The 24,153-nt window shown below is 32.5% G+C and overlaps 1 protein-coding gene across 4 annotated transcripts in view; it reads right to left on the reverse strand.

The window, feature by feature from the left end:
- Oatp30B (Organic anion transporting polypeptide 30B) overlaps nt 1–24,153 on the reverse strand; it is a 173,191-nt gene that overhangs the window by 110,559 nt on the left and 38,479 nt on the right. The window contains exon 1 of one of the 4 annotated variants that reach the window (XM_075295502.1): nt 19,701–19,721. The exons of the other annotated variants lie outside the window; for them this stretch is intronic. The gene's annotated coding sequence lies outside the window, so the exon portion shown is untranslated. Of the gene's footprint in view, nt 1–19,700; nt 19,722–24,153 lie in introns of those variants that run through there. 4 annotated transcript variants of the gene reach the window in all.

A 24,153-nucleotide genomic window follows, 5' to 3' on the forward strand; every position in this document is an offset into this window, starting at 1 on the left:
GTACTGTTATGGTCATCAATAGACAATTATCGTTATAAGTTTATATAGCATAGTCTGCGGCGCCCACGAGCCGATGCAAACAAAATATTATTTAACAGAAACATACATTTGTTTGCCACGTGGAGGCAGACGCCTTGCATGCAAAGGGTGGTGGGTTCAATTCCTGCTCCGACCGAACACACATTTACATTTGTACTATATTAAATTTTTATAATGAAACTTCGAAATGTAGGTTATTAAATATTTACAGTCAGAAAAGAACAGTGCTTCATATAAACGAAATGGACTGAGCTTTTGGATAAAATATTATTTTTTTATTGCAAAAATAACAATTTTGTAAAAAAAAACTATTTTTGGGATAAAAGTTTGAAATTTTGGAAAGAATTCAAAAACTCTAACAAAAGAAGAACGTATAAACATACATAAATAATTTTATAATATACACATAAATTTATTTAGGCTTGAACAGTTTTTTTACTAGCATTTAACACAATTTTAAATGCATTTAAAACTTATCGTGTTTTGTACTTAATTTCATTTTTACCTTTAAGGCCGGTATTAAGTTAGCATTATCGCTCTAAAATGTTTTACATTTTACTTTTCTTTAATAATTCATTTGAAAGAAAATAAACTTTTTCAATTGTTTTAGCTGCAAAACTCGAAATTAATGCTCGCTTTAATATTAGAAGGTATCCGTCGACTCTCTTGGGCTACTTATTAATAAAGAGGAACTAAACTTTGTTTTTATACATTTTTCACTGTTTCCTCCTTTTTTCATTTTACTGTCCCAACTCTAAAAAGAATATGAATATTTTGATTCTCGTACACCCTCAAAAAAAATCGCTTCTCTAACATATGTTCCAAACATATTTTGCAGGAAGCACATATATTACTGGATACCGCCGAAACATTAATATGTTTGTTTTATGTGAGCATAGTATATGTTTGGAAGCATTTTGAGTCCAAAAATAGTATATGCTTGGAAGAATTCCCCAAAGAAGATTGTGTTCATTCCCTCACATATTTTTAACTTCCACGAAATTTTTGAGTTCTTCGCATCTTTTTCTGTAATACAAATACGCTGTTTTTTTTCAAATGTCTGTTTTCTTGGTTCCGAATGTCTATTCTCTTTATTCCGAATACTCAATCTACTATTCAAATTAAATAATATTTAGACTTAAGCATACCAAATTTTTGGCCATATTATAAAACAGTTTTCCGAAACAACATACAAGCGGTTTCACAGAAATTGCTCTCATTTCATTCTCTCGCTGTGTTATGTTGATATCTTTTTATTCAACCCTCCCGGTTTCCATCTCTATTTCTTTCTCTATACTAACTCTCTCTCTCTCTCTCTGTCGCTCTCTGAATAAAGTATCACAACATATATATGTTTACTCGAAATTTGTAAATTTATATATGTTTACATTCACGCATATTATTTTTATGAAACATTCATGCCCCAAACATAATATATTCGAACATATTAACATATGTGTCCCAAACATTTTGTGTTAGTTTAGGAACATTACATGTTTGCACTTAAGTATATTGTGTTTAAAAATTGTGCCCGAACACACATTTTGTTTATATCGGAACATATGAAAAACATATTTTTCTAACAGTGTACGTTCCGATTTCTTTTAACGAACCAAGAAAAAGTTGTACCCATAATGATAAACAAAACACGTACATAAATAAAATGCTGCTCTCAAGGCGAAAACACATGCAGTTTTTATGTCTATTCTCTTGGTTCCGAATGTCTATCCTCTTTGCTCATTCTAATATTCAAATTAAATAATATTTAGACTTAAGCATATCAAATGTTTGGCCTTATCATAAAACAGTTTTCCGAAACCGCTTGTATGTTACAAGCGGTTTCTTTTGATTCTCTCGCTGTGTTATGTTAATATCTTTCGTCAACCCTCCCGGTTTCCATCTCTTTCTTTCTCCATACTCTCTCTCTCTCTCTCTCTGGCGCTCTGTCGATTTTATAATGGATGATTGACGCCGCCGAGTGGATAAATTTATATCGGCTTAGCCGTCAAGCCGCCGCCGACAAAAATGGGTCGGTTTCATTCTCTGAACATGAACGTTAAATCGTACGATCTTGGCAGCTAATTGACCGGTCCCGAACGGGAAATAAAATGTTCACCGAACTCGCCTCTCAACATAAGAATTGAAATATTTTCAATCACAGAAATCAATTTAAAAATTAATTGAAAGTCAATTAAAAAATTAATAGATCCAATTAAAAGTATTTTTAATACTATTAAATTTTGTGATTGGCTTTTGTTAGTGATTGATTGTTATTTAAATTTTTAATTGAATATTTTTCAAAACTCAATTAAGTGTTTAATTGGAAAAATTTTCGTGAAATTTTTTTCTGTGTACCCATTGAGCCAAAACTGGCCGCTGAAAATAAGAAGCGTGTAATGAACTTTCTTAACAGAGAAAGCATTCAGTGTTGCCAAAAAGATAAAGGGTGATACGGTCAAAATTTGGTCAATATAAACTTGACGTATTTCTTTCAATTTTGCATTTAAAAAACCTGAACACCCCTCAATTTGAAGGTGTGTGTGTGTAGAATGTTGCTCCTATTTTGATTTTGGAATTCACTCATCAGTTGTCAAAATGCCGTCCAAGCAAGAAGAGCAGCGTATCGCGCATCGCGAAAATCCGAGCTACTCGCACGCAAAGCTGGCAAAATCGCTAAAAGTTGCCAAATCAACCGTTACAAATGTAATTAAAGTGTTTGGGGAACGTTTGTCGACAGCCAGGAAGTCTGGATCGGGGGGAAATCGAAATCCGGAAGCCGCTGAGACGACAAAGAGAGTTGCCGGTAGTTTCAAGCGAAACCCTAACCTCTCTCTCCGAGATGCCGCAAATAAGCTGGGTGTATCGTCTACAACCGTGCATCGAGCCAAAAAACGAGCCGGACTATCGACTTACAAGAAGGTAGTGACTACAAATCGCGATGATAAACAAAATACGATGGCCAAAGCGCGATCCCGGAGGCTGTACACGATGATGCTGACGAAGTTTGACTGCGTGGTAATGGACGACGAAACCTACGTCAAAGCCGCCTACAAGCAGCTTCCGCGTTTTATACGGCAAAAGGAAGGGGAAAGGTAGAAGATATTTTCAAGCACATAAAACTGTCAAAGTTCGCAAAGAAATATCTGGTTTGGCAAGCCATCTGTACCTGTGGCTTGAAAAGCAGTATTTTCATAGCTTCCGGGACTGTCAACCAAGAAATTTACGTGAAAGAGTGTTTGAATAAACGTCTGCTGCCTTTCCTGAAGAACACGGATGTTCCATACTGTTTTGGCCGGATTTGGCATCTTGCGATTACGGTAAAAAGGCCATGGAGTGGTACGCCGCCAACAACGTGCAGGGGGTCCCAAGGACAAGAACCCTCCCAACACGCCAGAGCTCCGCCCAATTGAGAAATACTGGGCTATTGTCAAGCGGAACCTAAAGAAGACCAAAAAAACTGCTAAGGACGAGCAGCAGTTCAAGGCAAACTGGCTTTCTGCGGCGAAGAAGGTGGACAAGGTGGCTGTACAAAATCTGATGGCAGGTGTCAAGCGTGAGGCCCGGTAATTCGGATTTGGAAAAGCGAAAGCCTAACTGAATATTTTTCCTGAATTTTATACTAATTGAACTTGAAAAAGAAATTTAATTTGATTTTTTTTAAATAAACGATTTCACCGATTTACACGTTTTCCCTTGACCAAATGTTGACCGTATCACCCTTTAGTAGCTCAAAAACACTTTTTAAGTATAATTACAGACAAGTGCTTAACACGGGCAAGTTTTTGGAGGAAACCATACTTGCCAACCAAAAATAAGAAATTTATTGCAAAAATAAAAGCGTTTCCCTAAAGATAATGAAGCCTAAATGACCAACGACCCACCGTCACAAATACCTACAGCTTAAATATAATAAAAATCTCACCATCATTCTGAGTATTACAATGATGATGATGATGGGCAAAAATCTGCTATAAATAACTTCCATCCAAAAATATACTAACTCTCGGTGGGTGAAAACAATTTAATATTGGAACTGCAAATGAAAATGTTTAAATTAGGAGCATATACAGTGAAACCTCTAGAACTTGGTCACTTTGAAAAGCGGACACTTCTCAAAAGTGGACAATTTTCGTGGTTCTTACATTAATTTTTAATATTTCATAAAAATTAGAACATTTATTCTCTACAAAATCAAATCGTTGAAATAATGAAAAACAACGTATAGCACAGCCAGGATACCCGTAATTTGACACAAAAAGTGGTTTAAGTGATTAAAATTTGCTTACTGAAAGAAATAATCCAGACATGGAACATTTTATGATCACAAATCCAGTAAAAATACCAAAACAAGCAGAAGATTGAAAACGCGATATGATATAGGTTCATATGAAACTTAAATTAATCATTTTCACTCAGAGGGCAAGAAGTATTATTTAGCATTGTCCTTAGGAAACTTAAAAAACAATATCTAAAGGAAACATGACGTTTCAGTCGAATCTCTACACACTGAAAAAAAGCATACTCGGTTCCAAAGATTTTGTCTTTACTTTAAAAAATTTGGTATTGATTCCGAGCCAAAGAAGCGGAGAATACAAGTAAGGATACTTTTAAGACACAATTTTCTTTTAAATTTAGGTTTTGTGTACTTGCTTCTAGGAAGCAAATTTTAATTTTTCGCTTTCTCAGCTTTTTTTTTGTTCATATGCTATCAAAGTCCTTTAAAAACGATTTAACGGCCACTTTATTTTCCAAATTAGGACTCGACTTCCAGTAGAAATTATGCTATGTTTGAAGTAAAAAACTTCTTGAAAATAAAGTTTTGAAAAACATGTCCTATATTTGAACGATTTTTTGCTTTGTAGTCAAGATGCAAAAAGACAACAAATTTAAAGACAATTTCATTAAATTTAAAGAATTTTTCTGAATTATTAAAGTCAAGTTGACCTTAGCTTATAAATTTTTTCTTTTATGTTAAGATACCCATTTTTAAGTCAAATCACTTAATTATAAGGACAATACGACTTCATTGAAAAGTTTATCGACTTTTGGACAAGGAAAATAACTTTATTTTAGAGAAATGCGTATTCTTTGCTAAGCAAAATTTGTATTCGTATTTTAAAGACATGAAATCTTTGACCTCACGACAATATTTTTTTCAGTGCACAGACGAAAAAGACTGTTTTTGCACCACGGCTCGCGTAATTTAACTACAGATAATTTTCAAATTTCATTTCAATTATTCACTTTGATACAATTTTTTCTTAATATTTTTTGAGTACTGTGGTGAATCGTGAGAAGAGTGATTATTCATCAATGGGTATAAAATTTAGCCTATTGCCAAATGTATATAAGTTGTGTAATAATTGTTATGCATTAAGTTTTATAATGTATGGTCTGATTACATTAATATTCTTAAAAATATACGAAAAGTAAATTTATATATTCATTGGATGGAATTATAATTTATTTAAATACTGTACACCCACAAAAATAATCGCTTCTATAACATATACCCTAAACACATTTTGCTTCAATCATATATATTTCCAGGATTGGTTCGAACAAAATATTGTTTGTATTGTTCAAACATATTATGTTTCACTTTAGGCATACACTGGTAGAAAAAAAATTTAATGAAATTTTCTTTGTGTATATATATACTTTTAAGGCGCCAATTGGTTACTTCCATTCTTTTGCTTGCAGCATACTCTGGAAGAAAATTTTGTTTGACTACGGTCAACTTGTCTTTAATAATTCTGAAAAATTTGTGAAATCTTTAAATTGGTTGACGTTTTGTGCCTTGACCATAAAGCTAAAAAGTGTTTAAAAATAGGAGATGTTTTTGACATAGCATAATTTCTACTTGAAGTCGAAACTCAAATTGGAAATTTAAGCTATCATTAACACATTTTAAATGACTGTTATAGCACATGAAGCAAAAAGCTGAACAAATAAACTAAACGTTGTTTCCTAGAAACAAGTACACAAACCATAAATTTAAAAGAGAATTGTGCCTTAAAAGTACACACACAAAAATAACTGCAAATATATATTAACAACTTTATTTGTATGTAAAATCTGCTGATGCTCAACAAATTTGTCTATTGAATATGAGGCATTTGTTGTTGAAATGTGTTTGTAGATGCTTGACAGAGGAAATAATAGAAATATTCTGAATTTTCAACAAATTGTTTTGTTGCGAAAATAATTGACTGCTATCGATATGAAAACAAAAACAACAAGTACATACGGCCGCAAGTTCGGCCAGGCCGAATCTTATGTACCCACCACCATGGATTGCGTAGAAACTTCTACGAAAGACTGTGATTTAGTCCATACATGGTATATATTAGACAAAAAAGTTATGTATAGTTAAGTCTACAAATAAATATGGGGGTCGCTTATTTGGGAGCTATATACAATTATGAACTTGATATGGACCAATTTTTGTGTAATTGGGGATCGATTTATCTAAGGGCCATATATAACTATAGACCGATATGGACCTAGTTAGGCATGGTTGTTAACGACCATATACTAGCACAATGTACCAAATTTCAACTCACTCGGATGAAATTTGCTCCTCCAAGAGGTTCCAAAACCAAATCTCGGGATCGGTTTATATGGGGCTATGTACGATTATGGACTGATATGGACCACTTTTGGCATGGTTGTTAAATATCATATACTACCACCACGTACCAAATTTCAAGCAGATCGGATGAATTTTGCTTCTCCAAAAGGCACCGGAGGTCAAATCTGGGGATCGGTTTATATGGGAGCTATATATAATTATGGACTGATAGGAACCAATTCCTGCATGGTTGTTGGATACCATATACTAACATCACGTACCAAATTTCAACCGAATGGCAAGAATTTTGCTCTTCCAAGGGGCTCTGGAGGTCAAATCTGAGGATCGGTTTATATGGGGCCTATATATAATTATGGACCGATATCGACCAATTTTAGCATGGGAGTTTGAGGCCATATATTAACACCACATACCAAATTTCAACTGAATCAGATGAATTTTGGTCTTCCAAGAGGTTCCGGAGGTCAAATCTGGTGATCGGTTTATATGGGGGCTATATATAATTATGAACCGATGTGGACCAATTTGTGCATGGTTGCTATAGACCATATACTAACATAACGTACAAAATTTCAGCCGGATCGGACGAAATTTGCTTCTCTTAGCGGCCTCGCAAGCCAAATCGGGGGATCGGTTTATATGGGGGCTATATATAATTATGGACCGATGTCGACCAATTTCTGCTTGGTTGTTAGAGACCATATACTGACACCATGTACCAAATTTCAGTCGGATCGGATGAAATTTGCTTCTCTTAGGGGCCTCGCAAGACAAATCGGGGGATCGGTTTATATGGGGGCTATATATAATTATGGACCGATGTGGACCAATTTCTGCTTGGTTGTTAGAGACCATATACTGACACCATGTACCAAATTTCAGTCGGATCGGATGAAATTTGCTTCTCTTAGGGGCCTCGCAAGACAAATCGGGGGATCGGTTTATATGGGGGCTATATATAATTATGGACCGATGTGGATCAATTTTTGCATGGTTGTTAGAGACCATATACTAACACCATGTACCAAATTTCAGCCGGATCGGATGAAATTTGCTTCTCTTAGAGGCCTCGCAAGCCAAATTTTGGGGTCCGTTTATATGGGGGCTATACGTAAAAGTGGACCGATATGGCCCATTTGCAATACCATCCGACCTACATCAATAACAACTACTTGTGCCAAGTTTCAAGTCGCTTGTTTCTTTCGGAAGTTAGCGTGATTTCAACAGACGGACGGACGGACGGACGGACATGCTCAGATCGACTCAGAATTTCACCACGACCCAGAATATATATACTTTATGGGGTCTTAGAGCAATATTTCGATGTGTTACAAACGGAATGACAAAGTTAATATATCCCCCATCCTATGGTGGTGGGTATAAAAATACAAGACTGGTTACGCGCACATCGCTGAGAATATGTACGAAAGCTAAAAGAAGTATGCGAAGAATACCGTTAGAACAAAATGAGTATGAGCACATACACGTGTATGATAGCAAGCAAAGAGCTCATTCATCAGAGAATTTATAAATGTTTGAGAAAAATTTATATTTTTCAATTTGGTAGTTTCCTTAATGTGTTTGTTGTATGAGATAGTTAATAAACCCATATTAATATTGGGATTAGAGTTATTACAATTCTAATTAACTAGAATATATAGCACTGGGCAAAAAGTTGTCAACATGCTTGCTAGACCCTGGACTACTCAAATTTAAAATCGTCTTACATTTACAAAACTGAGTATAGGATTTTCGACACAAAAATGTTACATGTTCCCCGTCCAAAAATAGCATTTTGATCATATTCCTTATCTGTGTGTACTTAACAAAATATCTCCAAAATTGTTCCGGCAATTTTGGTGCAATAATTCTGTCAATTTCAATTAATTTTTTTTTTTTGTCAATACACCAATAAATTTGTTACAGTCATTGATAGACTCCAACAAACCACATACAAATTTTTTCGTTCAAACTCAAAAATATTTGTTAAGGATTAAACGTAACGTTCAACAACAAATATTTTGTACTGTTGGATGCTCAACAAATTACTTACAAATTATGTTACTGAGAACACAAATTATTTGTTGTCTTCTGATGATGGTAACGATTGCTAACAACTTTTTTGTAATAATGGTTATTAAAAGTACAAATTAGTTTGTTGCAGGAAAATTAACAAATTTTGTTATTGGTTTTCCAACAAAAGTTATTGGTTCTCAAACTTATTTTTATCTGTGTATACTTACTCCAGTTCTCCGCTTTTACGGCTTCTACGGAATCCATACCAAAATCATTAATGTACAGACAAAATCTTTAGAACAAGGTATATTTTTTTTCAGTGTTATTATAATTTAGCAAAACTAATATAATTATTGTAGTACAATAACTGGTATTGATTCCGAGCCGCAGCTGCGGTATCTTTAAAATAAAGACACTTTCCTGGCTTCAAATCTCAAACGCCAGTAAACCCACCAGGAAGGAAATATTTGTTTAATTTTAGAAAATTTAAGGTAATATTAGAAAGGTTTAACTAAATTGTATTACAAACACAGATATCACGATGATTTAATACAAATTAGTAAATATTTTTTGGCAAATTAAATAAAATGTATTATACATAAAATTGGAGTTTAAAATTGCAAAAATATCTTTAGTGCCATACGATGCTCATGATGGGCGTATTATTAGCAAAATAAACAAATTTTAAGAAATTATAAACTATTTTGTGTGAGACACGAATTTAGTAAGTCTTTATGCTTCAGTTTTTTAGTTAATTTAACTAACGTACACAAAAAATTATTAAAAGAACACTAGAATTAAATTGGCTTTAGTCTCATATAGGGTTATTTTTTTTTTTTAGTGTGGGATCAATAAAATTATAATTTGGATTCAGATCCATTTATCGAATTTTAATTCTCTTCTTGCAACTAATTGACTTGCAAATAAATTTCCTGTTAAAATATCCAAATCATAACGGAGGCTTCAATATTTTGTACATTGATTAATTCCAAAAAAACGGTAAACCAAATATGTAAAACCTTCAAAATAATTAGAACTAAAGATTCAATATATCAGTTAATTTAATTTTTTAATTTAAAGAAAGAAAGATTTCTTTAAATTAAAAATGATTTTCTTTACTTTAAGGAAAATTTGTATAACTTCAAACTTTAACAGAGTGACGGACGCAAATTTCGAAGATTTGTGTCCTAAATTTAATTAAAAAATTGCATTATTTTCAAGAAAATTTTCCTTAATATTAAACTAATATAATCTTCCATATTAGACCAATATTTTGCCCAGTATAGAGTACAATGACATTACAACTCATTACAACTCATTCTTCGGCAATAACTCATCATAGTTCTGATTAAGAGGAAGCATTTTCATTACACAAAGATAGCTGATGCATATCAATCGCCATCATGCTGGCATCGCAACTATGATATTTTATGGCCATTTTATAAAACCATATTTGCCTCAGGGAAGTATATACGTGATCATCGAAGACAATGATAATTATCTGGTAAATCTTGAGAATAAAGATTATTCACCGACAAATATAAGTTTTTGTGTTAAGAATCAAATGTCGATATAATTTAAAGTACGATTTTTTATTTACACTGAAAAAACAGTGAACCCACCAGAAAAAAATGTTGGTTAATTATACAAAATTTAGATTATTTTTAGAAAATTTTAACTAAACAGTATTACAAATGCTATTATGTTTATACTTTTCTGGCGGAAAAGGTCCATTGTAAAATAACATTAAAAAAAATTTTTCGAACCACTTAACTTATCACAGATCCAATAACATATGATTATTCATCATCTTATTACCTTTCAGTTAAGTACCAAGAACGCTATAATCGCACCCTCAAAAAAAAATCGCTTCTCTAACATATGTTCCAAACATATTTTGCAGGAAGCATATATATTATTGGATACTGCCGAAACATTAATATGTTTGTTTTATGTGAAGATATTATATGTTTGGAAGCATTTTGAGCCCAAAAATATTATATGCTTGGAAGAATTCTCCCCAAAGAAGATTGTGGTCATTCCCTCACATAATTTTTATTTCCACGAAAATTTTTTAGTTCTTGGCACCTTTTTCTGTAATACAAATAATGTTGAAGAAATTATTCAATTTTATAAATTTTTTAAATTTTACCATTCTCCTGGACGGAGAATCGAACCGAGGACCATACAGTTTGTAAGCCATCACACTATCCACTGGGCTACGTAGCAGTTATGGCCATCAATAGACAATTACCGTTATAAGTTATATTTATGTAGCATAGTCTGCAGCGCCCACGAGCCGATGCAAACAAAACATTATTTAACAGAAACACACATTTATTTGCCACGTGGAGCAATGGTTAGCATGTCCGCCTTTCATGCAAAGGGTCGTGGGTTCAATCCCTGCGACCGTACACCAATTTTTTTAAATTTACACATTTATATTTATACTATATAAAATTTTTATAATGAAACTTCGAAATGTGGGTTATTAAAGATTTACAGTCAGAAACAGTGCTTGATATAAACGAAATGGACTGAGCTTTTGGATAAAATATTATTTTTTTTTATTGGAGAAATAACAATTTTGTAATAAAAACTGTTTTTGGTATAAAAGTTTGAAATTTTGGAAGGGATCCAAAAACCTTAACAAAAGAAGAACGTGGAGTCGAGTATAAACATACATAAATAATTTTATAATATACAGATAAATTTATTTAGGCGTGTACAGTTTTTTACTAGCATTTAACACCATTTTAAATGCATTTAAAACTTATCGTGTTTTGCTCTTAATTTCATTTTTACCTTTAAGGCCGGTATTAAGTTGGCATTATTGGTCTAAAATGACCAATAATGCCTTTTACTTTTCTTTAATAATTCATTTTAAAGAAAATAAACTTGTTCAATTGTTGTAGCTGCAAAACTCGAACTTAATGTCCGCTTTTATATTTGAAGGTGTCCGTCAAGTCCTCTTGGACTACTTATTAATAAAGGGGAACTAAACTTTGTTTTTATACATTTTACTGTTTAATTTTTCACTGTTTCCTCCTTTTTTAATTTTACTGTCCCAACTCTAAAAAGAGTATAGTGCACTTTCGTTATTTTTATGAAGATCCCTTTGTAATTTTTGTATATTTTTCTCCGTTTCTTTTTAATTTCCTTTGTCTGAATATTTTTGACTTACACCTCGTACGTTCCGATTTCTTTTAACGAACCAAGAAAAAAATTGTGCCCATAATGCCAAAATGATAAACAAAACACATGTCCACGCATACATAAAATGCTGCTCTCAAGGCGAAAGCACATGCTGTTTTTTTTTCAAATGTCTATTCTCTTTACTCCGAATACTCATTCTAATAAATTAAATAATATTTAGACTTAAGCATATCAAATTTTTGGCCTTGTCATAAAACAGTTTTCCGAAACAACATACAAGCGGTTTCACACAAGTTGCTCTCTTTTGATTCTCTCGCTGTGTTATGTTGATATCTTTCGTCAACCCTCCCGGTTTCCATCTCTATTTCTTTCTCTATAGTATCTCTCTCTCTCTCTTCCGCTCTCTGAATAAAATATCACAACATAAATATGTTTACTCGAAATTTGTAAATGTATATATGTTTACATTCACACATATTAGTTTTATGAAACATTCATGCCCCAAACATAATATATTCTAGCATACTAACATATGTGTCCCAAACATTTAGAGTTAGTTGAGGAACATTACATGTTTGCACTTAAATATATTGTGTTTAAAAATTGTGCCCGAAACACATTTTGTTTATATCGGAAATATATTGTGTTTAGTAAAAAAAGAGCGAAAATTTAAAAATAACGGGATATCTCAAAAACTGTTCCATAAAAAATTTTTAAACATTTTTTTCGAATTCAGCAGCTCAAAATACATAAGAAAAGTTGATTTTCACCAAGTGTACATTTTGAGTGTAAACTAGTGTTATTAGAGGAAAGGAAACTTTCTCCAAACATAATATCTAAAATAAAGTTAAATTGGCTTTAGTGAAATAGAGAGTTCACTTTTTTTGAGTGTATAACATAGCATATATTTCCTATTTGGCTATGACGCATAAATTTAGAAGATGATGTATTATTTAATAACATTAATTTTATTAAAATAATATTTAAATAAATATTAACAATGTCGTGCTGTAATAGTGTCGTATTAATAGACGTATATATTTTTTTGCATAAGTAATTGACGAAAATTGAATGTAAGTTAAACTTTTATGGAAATTAACAGAATATAGGCTAAGCTCTAATGTAATTCCATATGTTGTTGCCAGATCCAATAAATAAATCATCCCTGATGAGGCTGGAAATAATCCCAGCGAAACGTTCGATGGAAATAATGGAATAATTCAATTCTTACTTTATTCGCATTTTAAAGTGACCTTGAAAGCCCATTAAAAAACAAAAGCTAATAATTAACAAGAATTAATTAATATAAATTGTGATTTCGAATAAATATATGAAAGTTGAAAAAACTTAGTAAACAGTTTACTTTTTCAGCGTATTGAATGGCAAAATGTTGGATTTTCCATGAGGACGAATAAAACCCATACACGCATCAAATTTTTTTAACGCATTTCTAAATTTATTTGAAGTTTCGGCCTTTTCCCTTTTTTCATAAAATTACAATTGTTTTTATAAATGTGTTAACCATAACAGAAAACTCCGAATTCGAACTTGAATTCATATATAGAAATTCCATGTTTTAAGGTTGGAATGGCTTCTACCTTTAAGGCCGGTACACTGAAAAAAAAAAACATCTTGCAAAGATTTCATTTTTCCACTATTGATTTTAAAATTGATTCAGTGTCAAAGAACACTAATACAGTGTTGCCATATATTTCGTATGAGAGGAAAATCCAAACAATCATTAACAATGCCGCACGCAATTTCCGCTAGTACAAATATCCACACATTTTTCACGGACCCTCAAAACAAAAATCGTCTCTGGAACATATATTTTCAGAATTTCTTCAAACAAAAATTGTTTGTACTACTCGTACACACAAAAAAATATTACCGAAATTTTTTCAATTAATCACTTAATTGAATTTGTTTCAATTAAATATATGTTAATTAATTCAAATAATATGTTAATTAATTCAATTAATTATTTAATCAAATCCAAATAAAAACCAATTAAAAAAATAATTGATATTTGTTACGTTTCCAATTAAAATATTAACTGATTCAATCAAATTGTTAATCAATTCGAAAATAATTTTCAATTACAAACGTGATTGAAAATTTTTCGGTTTCCAATTACACATGTGATTGATCCAATCACCTTTGTGATTGAAATTGAATAACTTTGAGCAATAGAAAGAGCGAAAAGAGAACAAAAGAATGGGTATTTATTCAACAATGTATGATGGAGAGACCAGTCTGTTGAAGTAACTCGTAACGAACGGTTGTGTTTTTGTTTTTCGCGTAAATTGAAAAACATGATTGGCGACATTCTGTCTGCTGCATTCAAAATGTGTGCATAAATATTTGAAATAAATAAAGTGTGCAACAACAAATGGCCACGTGGTAAAGGTGTGAAAAAATATATGACAGAATGTATTTGAAATTACCTGTGTTTGTGTTTTGTGGTGTTGTAAAAATGTAAAACAATCTACGTTTATTGAAGCTAAGCTGTTTACATTAAACGGACTAAAATAATATATTATTTATTCATTTCTTTTAGTGTCCAATTTTATTTCGTGAAATTGACCAACTCCGTCATTTTATCAAATATATAAGAATAAAAGAATATAATTTTTTTTCACTTCTAGTTTTCTCAAAACCAAGAGCGGTATGGGTCTGTTGCAAAATTAACCTTGAAGTTTCGAAGTAGCGTTGGCATTAAATTGCATTTTTATTTTACCTGTTTTTTTTTTCAGTTTGAACCCAAGTAGAGAGCAGTATATCTGATATATAGCATTTGCAAAGTATCATCAATATAATACCAAATATTACATTGTTTTGCCATTATTTTTCTCTCTGATTGGTTCCAATTTTATAGACGATTTCAATGTGTGGAAATTTTGGAAAGGAATTGGCTAAAATTAAATTACCGAGCTCCTTAATACACATTTTTATGCTAAACGAGTACAACTGCAAAAGAAGATTATAAATATGCAACCCTGAACTTGATATTATATGCAGGTAATGTTTAACAAAATTAACTTTTAATTGAACAAAATTAAATTCGAATTATTCTGTTCAGAAAAACTAATTTAGCTTACAGACTGCTGATTTATTGGAAATCTAGGCGCACCTAAATATTAGAAGGAACATGCTGACATCGTTAACATGATAAGGAAGATAATAATTTATATAGGTTATTTTTTTAACCCTTTAGTAAAGTAAAGAGAATAGACATTCGGAACCAAGAGAATAGACATTTGAAAAAAGAAAACAGCATGTGTTTTCGCCTTGAGAGCAGTATACATAAAATATGGCATTTTTTTGCTTCGTTAAAAGAAATCGGAACGTACGAGGAGTAAGTCAAAATATTCAGGCAAAGGAAATTAAACAAAAAAACGGCGTAAAATATACAAAAATTACAAAGGGATCTACATAACAAGTATATACGGCCGTAAGTTCGGCCACGTCGAAGCTTATGTACCCTCCACCATGGATTGCGTAGAAACTTCTACTGAAGACTGTCATCCACAATCGAATTACTTGGGTTGCGGTAACACTTGCCGATGGCAAAGTATCTTAAAATTTCCTAACACCGTAATATACACCACAAAGGCCGATTAAATATGTATATAATTAAGTTTAAAGTTTCTATAGAAATAAAATTTTGACAAAATAAAATATTGACAACATTTGCTATAGAAGTAAAATTTGGAAAAAAATTTCTATAGAAATAAAATTTGGATAAAATTTTCTATAGAAATAAAATTTTGACAAAATTTTCTATAGAAATAAAATTTTGACAAAATGTTCTATAGAAATAAAATTTTGACAAAATTTTCTATAGAAATAAAATCTTGACAAAATTTTCTATAGAAATAACATTTTGACAATGTTTTCTAAAAAAATAAAATTTTGGTAGATTATTTTTGGCTCGAGTGGCAACCATGATTATGAACCGATAAGGACCAATTTTTGTGTGATTGGGGATCGGCTATATATAACTATAGACCGATATAGACCAATTTTGGCATGGGTATTAGCGGCCTTATACTAACACCACGTTGAAAATTTCAACCGGATCGGGTGAATTTTACTCCTCTAAGAGGCTCCGGAGATCAAATCTGGGGAACGGTTTATATGGGGGCTATATATAATTATGGACCGATATGGACCAATTCTTGCGTGTTTGTTGGAGACCACATTCTAACACCACGTTCCAAACTTCAACCGGATCGGATGAATTTTGCTCCTCCAAGAGGCTCCGGAGGACAAATCTGGGGATCGATTTATATGGGGGCTATATATAATTATGGACCGATATGGACCAATTCTTGCATGGTTATTAGAGATCATATACTAACATCACGTACCCAATTTCAACCGGATCGGATGAATTTTGCTCCTCTAAGAGGCTCCGGAGGTCAAATCTGGGGATCGGCTTATATGGGGGCTATATATAATTATGGACCGACATGGACCAATTTTGGCATGGTTATTAGAGACAATATACTAACACCACGGACCAAATTTCAATCGGATCGGATGACTTTTGCTCCTCTAAGAGGCTCCGGAGGTCAAATCTGGGGATCGGTTTATATGGGGGCTATATATAATTATGGGCCGATGTGGACCAATTTTTGCATGGTCATTAGAGACCATATTCTAACACCATGTAACAAATTTCAGCCGGATCGGATGAAATTTGGTTCTCTTAGAGGCTCCGCAAGCCAAATCGGGGGATCGGTTTATATGGGGGGCTATATGTAATTATGGATCGGATGAAATTTGCTTCTCTTAGAGCAATCGCAAGCCAAATTTGGGGGTCCATTTATATGGGGGCTATACGTAAAAGTAGACCGATATGGACCAATTTTTGCATAGTTGTTAGAGACCATATACTAGCACCATATACCAAATTTCAGCCGGATCGGATGAAATTTGCTTCTCTTAGAGCAATCTTAAGACAAATTTGGGGGTCCGTTTATATTGGGGCTATATGTAAAAGTGGACCTATATGGCCCAATTTCAATACCATCCTACCTACATGAATAACAACTACTTGTGCCAAGTTTCAAGTCGATAGCTTGTTTCGTTCGGAAGTTAGCGTGATTTCAACAGACGGACGGACGGACGGACATGCTCAGACCGACTCAGAATTTCACCACGACCCAGATTATATATACTTTATGGGGTGTTAGAGCAATATTTCGATGTGTTACAAACGGAATGACAAAGATAATATACCCCCATCCTATGGTGGAGGGTATAAAAATATGGGAGATATAAAGCTAGAACAATTTTAATGCAATTGTACAAAAGATCTCTTATGATATATCGGGCGATACATAACATATGTACTCGAGATATAGGGCAATTTGAATAATTTTTACAGTTGTTGCTACTTAGCAGTGGCGATTTTACGAATATTGGTTAGTCGTAGGGTTTCGCTATTTTTCGCTCCCGCTTTCCCGGGAATTCCCGCACCTATTCCCGGGATTTTTTTATACAAAATGCAGGGATAACTACTATACAAATTTTATTTTTAGTACCATTGGGTAAATCATCATTCGCATTACACTTCCAAAATCTACTTCAACTATTTTCATTGTAAATAAGGGACTTCAAATATAGTTACAGTCTCATGTGAATGGGGTATAATTTAACCTAAGTACACTGAAAAAAAAGCATACTCGGTTCCAAAGATTTTGTCTTTACTGTAAAAAATTTGGTATTGATTCCGAGCCAAAGAAGCGGAGAATACAAGTAAGGATACTTTTAAGACACAATTCTCTTTTAAATTTAGGTTTTGTGTACTTGCTTCTAGGAAGCAAATTTTAATTTTTCGCTTTCTCAGCTTTTTTTCTTCATATGCTATCAAAGTCCTTTAAAAACGAGTTAACGGCAACTTTATTTTCCAAATTAAGACTCGACTTCCAGTAGAAATTATGCTATGTTTGAAGTAAAAAACTTCTTTAAAATAAAGTTTTGAAAAACATGTCCTATATTTGAACGATTTTTGCTTTGTAGTCAAGATGCAAAAAGACAACAAATTTAAAGACAATTTCATTAAATTTAAAGATTTTTTCTGAATTATTAAAGTCAAGTTGACCTTAGCTTATAAAGTTTTTCTTTCATGTTAAGATACCCATTTTTAAGTCAAATCGCTTAATTATAAGGACAATACGACTTCATTGAAAAGTTTATCGACTTTTGGATAAGGAAAATAACTTTATTTTAGAGAAATACGTCTTCTATGGTAAGCAAAATTTGTATTCGTATTTTAAAGACATGAAATCTTTGACCTCACGACAATATTTTTTTCAGTGTAGAGAACAATATGTAATATAATTTAATTGTTTTTGATATTTTTGTTTAGATAAAATAAACTATGAAATTAAATAATTTAAGTAAACATTTTCAATTACTTTGGAAATTGTATTCTCCTTGTTGAGTACCAAGTAGTAATAGTTGCCTTGTCCGACATATATAGTCGTGGGTTCTAGTCCAGATTCCAACGGCCTCCTAATAGGTTAAAAGAAGATTGCTCTTCTTAATTTTTATCGTCATATTTCCGTAAATCGCAATTCCAATAGACTGGTAGACTAAGTAATCTTTTATATACAATGGGTCATTTCATTTTATATAACCACTTTTGCAATTGCATAATTTCAAATATTTTCATAATTATTGAGCGAACATGTGCATATATCATAGTGAAATATAGTGACACTGTTTTACGATGGTGACATCGAAATAAGTTTCTTTGATTTCCATGCAATTTTTAATGTTACAAAAAACTCCCATAATATCGGAAGAGACTGACCATTGTAAAAGCTTCTTGTATTTTGTTATTACAAAATATTTCTTATTTTAGTGTGATTTATGGCTGATATAAGAGATTAACATAATATACATTGCTAGTTGTCCAGACAGCCACTTAAACCGTGTCCAAATATATGACACATCGAAGCAAGTTTCCCTTTGACCGGGATCCCGGGAAATTCGAAAAAAATTCCCGCTTTCCCGGGAATGAAAAAAGTCCGAGAAAAAACCCTAGTTAGCAGATCTCACCAAGGTATCTGGTCAATTGTGGGTTGTGATATATTATTTGGCCAAGTCGGACGATATTTCCACAAGTCGCAGCTTTATTTAAAACTCGACCATGACATGTATAGTTAGAATAATAATTCTGCTTTCTCCGCAAACAGGAGAATATCTTTGGCCTCCGTGGTCATATGAGAGTAAATCGGGCGAAAGATATATGGTAGCTATATCTAAGTCTGAACCGATTTCAACCAAATTTGGCACACTTAATGATGCTATTAAACGTATTCCTTGTGCAAAATTTGAATCAAATCAGGCAAAACTCTGGCTTCGAGGCCATATAAGTGCAAATCGGACGACAAATATATATGGGAGCTACATCTAAATCTGAACCGATTTGGCTGATATTTTGCAAAATTTTCGAGAGCCCTAAAATCAATTTCTAAATCAATAGCCATTTTCTTTGAGCCAAAGTAAAACTCTGTGCCAAATTTGAGGACGATCGGACTTAAACTGCGAGCTGTACTTTGCACACAAAATTACATATACAGACAGACAGACGGATATCGCTAAATCGACTCAGAATTTAATTCTAAGGCGATCGGTATACTAAACGATGGGTATCTTGGCGTTACATACAAATGCACAAACTTATTATACCCTGTACCACAGTAGTGGTGAAGGGTACAAAAAGGGAATTATTTAATATTTTATTTCACAACCGTTCCTTCAAATAAAATGTTAGAGTGGTGTTGCGCCTACAACCACCACATACGTATTGTAAAAAAAATTATTGCAAATTTTATGAAAAATTTCAACTTAATTATACAAAATTTGAAATACTTACTTACGGTTATATGAATATGGTACGGAAGGACTAGTGTAAGTCCTTCTATACTAATACTATTGTTTTACAAGATTAAAATGAAGTTCATTTTAGTTCATTTTGATTCACTCAAACACACCAAATATAAAATTTCCCCACTGAAAAGTTGATTAAGAAATCTTTATATGAAAATAAATGTGTCCTCTATATATTATTTACTAAAAAATGGAACCCGTGACTTAAGTACAACGCATCTTTTTGAATCGTTAGTAGACTTTTTTTCTATTTTACAAAATTATACCAACAACGCGATATTTTGAATCTTGAAAAAAAAAATATGTCCAACTTAGAAAACTATATTCTCAAATTTAGTGATGGGGAATAAATAACGTCAAACACAATGTTTCAATTGGTCTATCTTTCGTTTTCTAATTTTTACTTGAACCTATCTTATGGGACTTCTCTTTATTGTTCTTTCTCATCATCGACATCGATGTTGTTTTTTCGTATTTGTTTTTCTTTGTTTTTATGTATTTGTTTTTTTTTTTTTATTTTGTTTTCTGAAAACGTTGATAAGAAGTCTTTCTATGCGAGCTCTACACTTAGATGTAAGGAACTAATGTGGCAATAGAATTTGTGTTCTTCTGATAAATGAAAATTATAAACTCTGACTCTGGTCTTTGAGCACAGAACCGATTGTTACCGGATGTACATATATCTGCTCTTATCTAAAAGATGTCGCAAACAGACAGACAAGACAAGTTCATAATAAATTAAAAACTAATATGAAACAGAAGCCCACTGAGAAAACTCGAGAATGCATGAAAGTCAATTTTCCCTTTGCGCAATCGACTAAGTAAACATTGAAATCTCTGGTTATAATTATGATAATAATTCAGCAAAGATAGGCGACTACCATTTCTCTAATTGAATAAACCATCGTCAGTTAAATATAGACGATAGTAACACATTGGGATATATAAAAGAATGCATAATAAAAATGGATGTTTGTAGTTGAGGTGATGGAATTTTCCCAAAAGACAGGAACATTTTTTTTTATTAGTTTCAACGAAAATCCACTTAGAGCCATTTTCATGTAACTAAGTTAGGCTGTAACTGTCAGTTAGCAAATGTTAAATTGCACATATATTTTCTCTGGTTAACTTTAGCTGCAAACTTTAATTGTTAGCATCTAAGTTCCTGACTGGTGTAGGCAAGATGACAGACATGTCCATTGTACGGTCTAAAAAATCGTTAAAAATCGTACAGTTGAAAAATGCATGAAAATGGGGATTAATTATTCTAAAAAACAACTACATCCCAAAGGGTATGGATATAATCTATCACGACAAATAACTTTCGAAATGGTTTATTAAGATATGCTTTTCATATCTTTTACATTCCCGGGAAATGGGTCTTATGTTCTAAGGCCACAACGAAAAATCTCCCTTTGCTATTTTTACTTCGTTAACGTTTCTTCATAAATTCTTCATTAATGAAAGGAAATTTGTTTCTGTACACATTACGAAGATCCTTTCATTAAACCTCTCATGGTCGAATTAAAATTGACATGTCAATTTTTTTTTAATTATGCATACATCAAAGAAGATATTTTCAAGCACGAAAAAAGACAAAATAAGTGCTTTGAATATGCTCTTAAAACTGTAAAATATGCATTAAAAATAAGCAAAATACATAAAAGTTTTTGAAATTCGTTTTTTATTTAATTCAATTCTTATCGTTTTTACTATTATAATAAGTTGTTTTAAGTTGTCAAAAGAAAATGTATTCCTTTTTTCTGTCAATATACTTCCATATGCTGAAAAACTTCTTTCAACGTCTGCAGACGATGCGGGGCAGGATGACAAAATTGTCAGCTCTGTTGGCGAAAGTTTTTTGACATATGGATCCTTGGAATATATACCAAAACGAAAAATTTGATTAATTTCTTAATGAGGTTCGTACCCCTTATTTCTTCCGAAAATGGCTTTGAGTTTTAAGAGTAATCTTTGTTTTCCAAAGAAGATACAGAAGTTCGAATTTCTTCTACAATATGAATAGATTCTTTAAGCTCTAATCCTCGAGTTTCAAATTTTACAATTGTGTTCATCAGGATCAAAAAATGTTGCTTTTTAAGTCAGAGAGAATGAATATAAAAGAGAACGAAACTGTGAAGCGAAACTGCGTCAGTAGGTGGCAGACATGAGGAAAGATCATACTCTCAAAGCGCGCTACTCTCAAAGATCATACAGTTTTCGTCGGCGTCACCCAGTTCAGTTCTCTGCCGGCTATACGAAACGTAAGAAAAATAGGATTTAGAACCTACTTTGTTATAACAAATGTTTTCATTCCATTAAAAAATTTATGGCAGACAATTTGAAATTACAAGGGCCGATGCCTTTATAAAGTATTTATCAAAACAGCGCTTCGACCGCAACGTCGGTAATACCAAAGCTGCAGGCATTGTGCGACATCTATACGGTTGACATTTATTTTCTTCGCAGAAGAGAACTTTTCGTCCTCTTGTGTTTTTATTCTCTCTGCCTGAGTATTAAAAATCGTTGCCAGATTTTTTTGTTTTCAATATTAGTACAATTTTTGTAGAAAATTTGGACATGTTTTCTTTTAGTTTTGGCAATCCCCAAATATATGCTTTTATAAGTAAGAAAGTGCAAAATATGAGTTAATGTGCCAAATATGCAGAATGCATATGCAATATGCATTTTCAAGCATATATCTTCTCTGGCATATATATATATATATATATAATATAATTAATCTCAATATCAACTGACAAAAATTTCATTGTCCTAGATGTCCTGGTTGAAAAGCTTCAGAATGTTGCGTACATGCAACATTAGGTAATGATGTTATAAATTTAAATACAAGTTGATTTTTTCCAAATGCCGTTTATTTATTTTACTATTTCAATTTAGATTTGGTGGTACACAAAACAATTTTTTGAGGATTAAAGCACAAGTTCACGTTGCATTTGCAATATAGCACATTATGAAGAGCAAAAAGTCGAAGAGGAAATATTTCAGATAGCTTGTGTATCAGTGCACCTAAAACACAATAAAATGTTTAAGATAGCCGCGATCTATTCTCCGCCGAGACATAACCTTAAAAGCGATCAGTATGCAGATATGTTAAAATCTTTGGACAATCACTTCATCATAGGGGGAGACTTTAATGCAAAAAATAAACTATGGGGCTCGAGACTCACCACAACAAAGGGTAGACAACTTTATCAGGCATGTAGAGCTCTCAAATGTGAAATATATTCCGGAAACGAACCTACCTACTGGCCATCGAACCAATCATGTTCACCTGACTTAATAGACTTTTTTATTACAAAAAATATTCCGCAAAACTATGTATACATAGAAAATTCTGCAGCATTATCATCGTCTGATCATTCTGCGATAATAATGACGGTGAGTGACACCGTTATAAAAATTGAACCCCCTAGCTACCTAACTAATATTCGCACAAACTGGTACTTTTTTAAGTATACCTTATCTGAAAAAATACTATTAAAATCTCCACTTAAAACTGTGGAAAATGTCGATGAAGAGTTAGATAAGTTTATTCAAGCTATACAAACTTCCGCATGGGAAAGTACACCTAATGCATCCGAAACTGGAACATACAAACATACTACATATACGATGGAAATCAGAGACTTGGTATCAAAAAAGAGGAGAGCAAGAAAAAAAATGGCAAAAAGAAAGAACACCTGAAAATAAAGCTATCCTAAACAAGCTCAATAATGAACTAAAAGTGCTAACAAGAGAAACTAAGAATAATGAGATGTCTTTGTACCTAGGAAACTTATCAGCAACCAAAACCACTAACTATAACCTATGGAAAGCAACTAAACAATTTAACCACACTTCGCCCAAAATTCCTCCAATCAGAAACGATAGTGGATGTTTGATCCGGAAAGCCGAGGACAAAGTAGAGCTATTTGCTGACCATTTCCAAAATATATTTAAACCCCCAGAGAGCAGAGTTAATAACGAAGTGACTTCTAAAATTGAAAGAAATGACAGTCTTCCAATCAAACCAGCTAAACTCAAAGAGCTAAAAAATATAATTTCAAAAGACTTAAGCACTAAAAAATCTCCTGGTTATGATTTGATAACTGGCAAGATATTAAAAAATCTACCACATATTGCAGTAAAGAAACTGCTTTACATCATAAATGCATGCTTTAGACTACGTTACGTTCCTTTAGAATGGAAAGTTGCAGAAATAATAATAATACAAAAGCAAGGTAAACCTGAAAATAAACTAACATCATATCGACCAATATCACTACTTCCAATCATGTCGAAAATCTTCGAAAAGTTAATATTAAAACGACTACAGCCTATTATTAATAGAAGATGTCTTATTCCAAACCATTAATTTGGTTTTAGAACTGAGCAGTCAACAATTCAACAAGTACACCGTATCGTTGATGTAGCAG

Source organism: Haematobia irritans, chromosome 2 (assembly GCF_050003625.1).
Source record: "Haematobia irritans isolate KBUSLIRL chromosome 2, ASM5000362v1, whole genome shotgun sequence".
Taxonomy (NCBI): domain Eukaryota; kingdom Metazoa; phylum Arthropoda; class Insecta; order Diptera; family Muscidae; genus Haematobia; species Haematobia irritans.